Consider the following 8313-nt stretch of genomic DNA (forward strand, 5'->3'; position numbering starts at 1 on the left):
CTCTGCCTCTGCCTCTGCCTCTGCCTCTGCCTCTGCCTCTGCCTCTGCCTCTGCCTCTGCCTCTGCCTCTGCCTCTGCGATTAAAGGCCTGTGCCACCACACCCTGCTCACCCTTTGTTCTCTCCTGGACTCCATCTTCTGGGCTTAGAGGGGATCCAGGAGGTCCTGCTAGCCTCCTGTCCTGAGCTCAGCACCCATCCAGTGCTGTGGAAGGAAGGACTCTAGGCATCCTGAGGACAGCAACCAGCATCTTCATCAGATCAGCTATTCCCTCCCCCATGCAAATGACCATCCAAGGCAGGCCTACTGGTTGCTGACATTCATTCCCTCAGAGAAGGAGGGGTTGGGAAGGGTCACGAGACCCTCACCTGAGATCCCAACTGATCCTCTGAACCATATGTGTGTATATAATTCTGCCGCAAATGTGCATGCCTTTCAGGAGGTGCTAGAGCAGCTATAGAAACTGGGAAAGGTTAACTGAGGAAACTCCTATGCAAATACAGTGAAGCCATCATCCATGCTGGGTGAACTTTCCAGTGTGTGTACTCTAGAGGTCACCCATATTCCTGTCAGTAGCTCCTCGTAGGTGCTCTGTGAGTGAGCCTAATAAACTCACTGCCTTTGTAGAATCACCCTTTGGTCTGTCACTAAGACCTTATGTGGTGAGGGTAGACATCCCTGTCTTCCCAGGCAAGGAGTTCTCACATCAGTTCAGGAAGGGTCCATAACACCAGAGATACTGGACATACATGCCAGGGTCTACTGTCTTGTCCCAGAGATCCCTGTGAACAGACACTTCAGTCAGTGTGAACCTACCCTTCTCAGCTACCACTGGGACCCCAGAGTGAGAGGCCTGAGGGACAGAGCAAGTGGCTGGGCCTGACCCTGCTGCTGTAACCTGAGAGTGGATGCTGCACAGAGAATCTACTGGAAACCAGATTCTGGAAACCAGCAGAGTGGCCCCTGCATCTCGTCACAACTGTGCTGTCCCAAGAATGTCACTTCCTCTTCCCATGAACCTCTTCCACATGACTGGCCACACAGCTAAGCTCCGGGGATAAAGAGGCAAGAGGCAAGTCAACAGGAATGCTTAGACTTAGGCTAAGGCTCTATCACTGGATGACCCAGACCAGAAGAGGACAGGGTCTACCTCTGTCACTGACTGATACTATAAGCCAGGGACTGGTTATTGAGATTTTTAGCAGCATGCCAAATGGTTTATACCCATAATGTCATGTCATCCTCACACTAGAAGGGTATGGTGGTTTAAATAGGTATGACCCACATAGACTCATGTGTTTGAATGTTTGACCCAGGGGGAATGGCAATATTAGGAGGTGTGGCCTTGTTGGAGGAGGTGTGGCCTTGTTGGAGGGAGGAAGTGTGTCCCGGGGGAGGCAGGCTTTGAGGTCACATATGTGTTCAAGCTCCCCCCAGTGTAGAACACAGGGCAATCTCCTTCTGCTACATTCTAATCAAGATGTAGAACTCTCGGCTCCTCCAGCACCATGTCCACCTGCATGCTACCGTGCTTCCCACCATGATGATAATGGACTGAACCCTGAGCCTGTAAGCCAGCCCCAATTAAATATTCTCCCTGATAAGAGTTGCCTTGGTCATGGTGTCTGTTCACAGCAATAGAGCCCTAACTAAGACATGGGACAATGGCTATTATTGTTTCCACTCAGTCAGATGATGGCTCAGTCAGGGAAGCACTTGCCTTGCAATCATAAGGACCTAAGTTCAAGCCCCAGAACCAACACTAAAAAGCCAGGCATGGTGGTGTGTGCCTGTACCACACAGTGACATGATGGTAAGATGGGAGACGGAGGCGGGTGCATCCCTGGAGCTCACTGGCTAGACGGCTAGCCTAGCTGGCCAAGTCCCAGGTCAATGAGACACCCTGTCTCAAACAAAAGGAAGAGGGGGCCTGGGGAATGACACCTAAGGTGTCACCCTCTGACCTCTCCAAACCCAGTAGCTGAGCTTCCTGAGTAATGGAAGTTCCCTTTCATGAGTGGCATCCCAGAGACTGGATGGGTGTTTGTCAGTCTGGTAACACCAGAAATGAAGCCAGCACTGAGAGCAAATCCTGTGCCCCTCTCCCTACTTAACCTCACCTGACCCTTGACTTTCAAAATAATAGGAATCACGTTTTCTTCACTGTCGTTATCATTGTCATGTAGGAGGCATCTGGGACAGCTGTCCCCTCCAGCACAGCCATTGTGTAATGTCAAAAATACCCAGGAAAGTGATGGGTGACCTTTGTTCTTACGTTTTGCAAAACAGCTGAGGCAGGAAGATTGTGAGTCTGAGGCGATCCTGAACCGCATAGTAATCCCTGTCTCAAAAGAGCTTTGTGTAACTGGGAAGTACGTCTGACGAAGGAACTAGAATCAGATGTGCGTCATTTGACCACAAACTTACACCTGTGAGAAGAACCCAGCACTGAGATGGCTTCTCCTGTGCACACTGCCCCTATGTCAGCCTCCCCATAAGATAGACTTTTTTAAAAAAATTTTTTTACAATAGACTTTAGATAAAGGTCTTCCATCTTGTTAGATGATAGCTTTTCAAATAAAGTCATCTTGTGACTGGGGAGAAGGCTCAAAAGTAAAGAACACTCACTGCTCTTGCCAAGGACCTAGGTTCAGTACTCAGCACCCACATCAGGTGGTTTACAACGGACTGTAACTCTGGATCCCGAGAATCGGATGCCCTCCTCCGGCCTCCATGAGCAACTACACACATGTGGTACACACAAATTCATGTAGGCACACACAAATTCATGTAGGCACACACATATAAATTAGAATTATAAATATTAGCCAGGCAGTGGAGGCGCATGCCTTTAATCCCAGCACTTGAGAGGCAGAGGCAGGAGGATTTTCGAGTTTGAGGCCAGCCCGGTCTACAGAGTGAGTTCCAGGACAGCCTCAAAAAAAAATTTATATATATACATATATATATGTATATATATATGTATATATATATGTGTGTGTATATATATGTATATATGTGTGTATATATGAATATGTGTGTGTATATTTATTTAAAATAATAAAGTCAGACTTGTGTTAACACTTTGTCTCTTAATTAGACTTTTTGTTCCATTTTGTTCCAGGAACTCTCTCTTGCCCTTCTTATCACAGCACAGGGTACCCAGTTGTTACCACCCATACACACACACACACCCTGATGCAACAAACTGAGACTTGTATGAACAGAAAGGTTCCTGCCCTGAGTAAAAACACTGTGACTTGCATGTCAGAAACTTCTTTCTCTGGCATCTGAAAGTGGGAATGTTAAGCACAGAAATAGTTGTTGGTTGTGCCCAGTGTGGTATCTGTGGTGGGGTAGCTTTGAGCTTATGTTTGTGGCCTTGTGTGCATAAATCAAAGATGGAAGACTCAACATCTGTCTGACCAATTGCCCCCTCAGACCCACAGGAAATATATCCCAAATTAGTGACTCACCTCTCTCTCAGAAAAGCATGAGTGCCGTCGAGCCTGACAGACAGCACCTTTACCTGGGAGTCTTCTCAGTGGCCAAGCAGCTTGGGTTTTTTAAATAAAGAATTATTTTTATGTTTACAGTGTTTTCCTGCAGGTGTGTCTGTGTACTACCTGCGAGCCTGGTGCCTTGGAGGCCAGAAGAGGGCGTTTAAAGTGAACTGGAGAGACGGCTCAGCGGGTAGGAGCACTGACTGCTCTTCCAGAGGTCCTGAATTCAAATGCCAGAAACCACATGGTGGCTCACAACCATCTGGATTGAGATCTGATGCCCTCTTCTGGAGTGTCTGAAGACAGCTACAATGTACTCATGTGCATAAATAAATCTTTAAAAAAAAAAATTTAAAGCCTTTTGAGTTTTTATTTTTAACTAAATGAATTTAGACCAAGAAAATAGGAGAGATGAATAAAAGGGGTTCCTTAAAAATGAGCTGCTCAGGGCCAAAGGGCTGGATCAGGAGCTGAAAGGTTTCAACTCCCAGCACCCAGAGGGAAGCCCACAACCATCTATAACCAGTCTCAGGGGATCTGACGCCCTCTTCTGGCCTCTAAGGCACCAGGCTCGCAGGCAGTACACAGACATACGTGCAGGAAAACACCTGTAAACATAAAAATAATTCTTTATTTAAAAAAAAAAAAAACAACAAGCTACTTGGCCATTGAGAAGACTCCCAGGTAAAGGTACTGTCTGCCAAGCCCAGTAGCCTAAGTTCAATCTCCAGGACCCACAGGGTAGAAGAGAAAACTAACCGCTATGAATGATCCTCTGACCTCTGACCTCTGACCTCTGTCCCAGACACAACTGCTTTATCACTATAACACGAACCTGAACACACATAAACCCAAAAATCTACTCAGGCTGCTATGTCAGTTATGTTACCTGAAAAGTGTTGGTCACCAACCTTACACAGAATTCGGACTCAACTGTCATTTTACAAACTAGTCACAAAAATTCAAACTGTTTAATTGACTTGGATGTCTTTTGGTCACAAATAAGTTAATTTATATTTGCTAGTAAAATAGAGATGATGTCTTCAGAGATGTTAGGATACACTTTCACCTGAATTATTTCTTGGGGTATGTGTGTGTGTGTATGTGTGTGTTTTACACACATGCAAGCACACCTTTTCTCAATAGCTTCCCTACCTTTTTTTTTAAAGACATGTTCTCTCACCGAACCCAGAGCTCACCATTTTGGTTAGACTGGCCAGTCAGTGACCCTCAGGACCTGCCCGCCTTCTCCCCACATCTGCCAGGCTGTGGTTAGAGGTGCACTTAGGTGCTAGAGCTCTTAGCTCAGGTCCTCATGTTTGCACAGCAAAGACTTTACCCACTGAACCATTTTCCTGGCCAGTTTGCTTTTTAAACAGTGTCGGTAGCTCACGCCACCATAGAGTATCTTGAACTCCTTTATAGATGTACAGATGTGGGATTATGATGCCTGCCTTGCCCCCATCGAGATTATATCATCTCTACGAGATGTGAAAGACTTGAGAACAGGTGTGTAAATGAAAGTACAAGGTGATGGTGTTGTGACCTGTCCTGGGAGACACAACACATACCACTATTCACCTCAGATAGAGAGCCCATGATAGACCAAACCATGGATACCACCAGAGTTCAACTTGGCAAACCAAAATGAGGTTTTAGGGAGTTACTTACAGGAACAGAAATTATTCAAAGAAAGCATCACCAAAACCCACCAGAAAAGCAGGAAGTCGTAGCACACTGCACAGCCTGCAAGCAGATTGGCGAGTGTCCTTCCCAGGTGGCTCCAAATAGTCTAAACCTCTTCTAGGCAGCTCAGCTGCTCTCTGCCTCTTCCAGGCAGCCAGGCTTATCTCGGAGTCTTTACAGCCTGACTCCTCGGAGAGTGATTCTCAGCCATTTTTTCTGTTTGTATATTACTGGGGAAGGAGGAACCTACTAAGTCTGGTCAGTTTCAGGGACTTCCTGAAGCTATATTGAGTTGTTCACTTCTCATATTAATAAGCTGCCCCACAGGAAAGAATGTTTCAGACTGGGATATACAACAAGACCCTGTCTCAAATAGATAGACGGATGGATGGATGGATGGATGGATGGATGGATGGATGGATGGATGGACAGAGAGGCAGACAGGTAGAGAGATAGATTTATCTGAGCAACTGGAGAGATGGCCAGGAGAGTTAAGAGCACATGGTACTTTTGCACATAACACTGGTTCAATTCCCAGCATTCACACAGTGGTTCTAGTTCCTGAGATCTAATATACTCTACTAGCCTCTGCAGATACCAGGCATGTACAGGGTTCACATACATACAGTCAGGCAAAACACTCATACACATAAAAAATAAAGATAAGTAAATCTCTTTTCTTAAAAAAAAAAAATCCAAGGTATTTTCAAGTAATTAGAAAACTGCTAGATCAATTGTTAAATTAATTTCAAATATGCTTAGGAAAATAATATATATTTTAATCTATTCATAAAAGTGTTATCATAAGCTGTTGGTATATAAAAAAAAACCAATTTGCAAGTGCAATTCTATATGCCCAGAATACAAAAAGATATTAAGCTACAGTTTGAGGAGAAAATTAGAAGAAAAGCATAAATGTATTTATTGAGGAAAAAGTAATTTAACCTTAATTCAGAAATCGTGTAAGTATTGTTACAAAATGTAAATTTAAGGAAGAAAATAAGACAGAAAGGAACTCCCAGAAGGAGGGAGAGGAATGTAAAGGAAATTATGAAGCTATGTCTTGGTGAAGAGAATTAAAAAGAGAAGAAGGTTAAAACAGTAGATTGGGTATCAAACTCCTGCACCAGATGGAAGACTCTAGTATGGTCAAGGAGGCACCTATGGGTCAGGACATTCACAAGGACTGAAGCAGGCTCCCAGAAGCTCCTTGGGACTCAAAGCACCCAATCTACATTTCTCCCTCAGAGCCTTGCAGGTATTCACAGTTGGAACTGGCACCACCTATGACCTGACCCTAGTCAACAAGGTCTCTGAAGAAAACCAGAACAATTGATTTCTGTAGCCACTGGAGTGTCAGCTGACCAGAAGGCACAGTTTCAACCCTTTTTCTCCTGAGTCACGGTCTAACCTACGATCTAGACTCACGTTTCTTTTCCCCCATAGTAAGTAGAGATGAGCTCCTCCAGGGATGGGTGACTCAGGTGATAACGTCTTCATTGCACAAGCATGAAGACCTAAGTTCAATCCCCAGAGCTCACCTGAAAACACTGAGCATGGTGGCATGAGCTTGTAATCTCAGCTCTGGGGAACTAAAGACAGACAGATCATGAGGGTAGAGGCCTACCTGGTGAACCCCAGAGACCGTATCTCAAAGGAGATGGATGGATGGCATTCCTGAGTATGATCCCCCCAACTTCTTCAAAAACTGTCCATAGGTTGACAGACCTGTGTTTCTCAGGTTTTCAGCACTGTGGCAATACCTGAGAGACGTGGTTGAGGCTAGGGTTTTAGAGACTCCAGTCTAGCAAGTGATCAAGAGATGTAAGAGACCAAGCACCCAGCACCTGCAGCTCCAGCACTCAGAAGGCTTCCAGCAGGAGGATCAAAATCTCAAGGCCAGCCTGGGCTACACAGTGAGATCCCGACTCAAAAAAGAAGAAAAGAAAGGAAAGAAAGTTCAGCAGAGGGATAGGTGGTTGGGGCCTTCTTCAAAGAGATGATTCCTAGAAAAGCTTAGCTAATTCAATCCAGAATGAAATAAAGACTTCATTCATCTTGGTGACCCCAGTTCACTGGAAAGACAGAAGACAGGGGTCAGGCTTTCAACAAACAAAAGGAGCTGGAGAAGTGCCTCAGGAGTTAAGATAACTTGCTGCTCTTGCAGAGGACCTGGGTTCAGTTTCCAGCACCCTTGTGGTAGCTTGCAACTGTTTAACTCCAAGTGCAAGGGACCTGTCTGACACCTTCATCTGGCCTTAGCACACACATGGTGCTTAGGCATACCTGCAGGCAAAACATTCATACACATAAGATATAAATAAACAAATCTTAAAAAAAAAAAAACTTTAACATAATCCAGTGTCCCCTTGGATCTGCCTCTTACCCTGCTCCATGTTAGAGTGGCTCCCCAAGGCCCGTTTGCAATCCTTTTGGACATCTGCAGTAAGTTCCTTATCTCCTTGCTTTGAATACTTTTTTATATGTGTTGGCACATACCTTTAGTCCTAGCCCTCGGGAGGCAGAGGCAAACAAATCTCTGAGAGCTCAGGTCCAGCCTGGTCTACAAATCAAGTTCCAGGACAGCCAGGGCTACACAGAGAAACCCTTTCTCAAAAAAAAAAAAAATCATGTTAAATATATCCAGAGCTAAATTAAAGTCAATTAATTAATAACATGCAGCAGCTTGCTTCTCCTAGGTCCAGACTTCCATCAGGCAAACCCCTGCACCTTTCTCCACCACGGACCAAGGGCTGCTCAAGACCTGGAGAGAAACAAAAACCTTTCCACCAGGGACATGAGTTAATCCTCAAGATAACTATTTCTTAAAAACAATGGGTGACTTCACTGCCATAAAGTATGTTTTTATTTGCTTTATGTGGTCATTCTGCTGTTCAGAAGGACAATATGACTCCTGTTCAAGTCCCTCTGGGGCGGGTCAAACTGTTCCACTCTGCTTTTACCTTGTAATGTCCCCATTCAGCAAGAGGTATCCAATTTTAAGGTAGCAACCGAAATCCTTGGATGAATGGAGGAATAGACTCTTTTTTTTTTTTTTTTTTTTTTTAGGTTTTTTTTCGAGACAGGGTTTCTCTGTATAGCCCTGGCTGTCCTGGCACTCACT

The sequence above is a fragment of the Mus caroli genome, chromosome 9 (assembly GCF_900094665.2).
Source record: "Mus caroli chromosome 9, CAROLI_EIJ_v1.1, whole genome shotgun sequence".
Taxonomy (NCBI): Eukaryota; Metazoa; Chordata; class Mammalia; order Rodentia; family Muridae; genus Mus; species Mus caroli.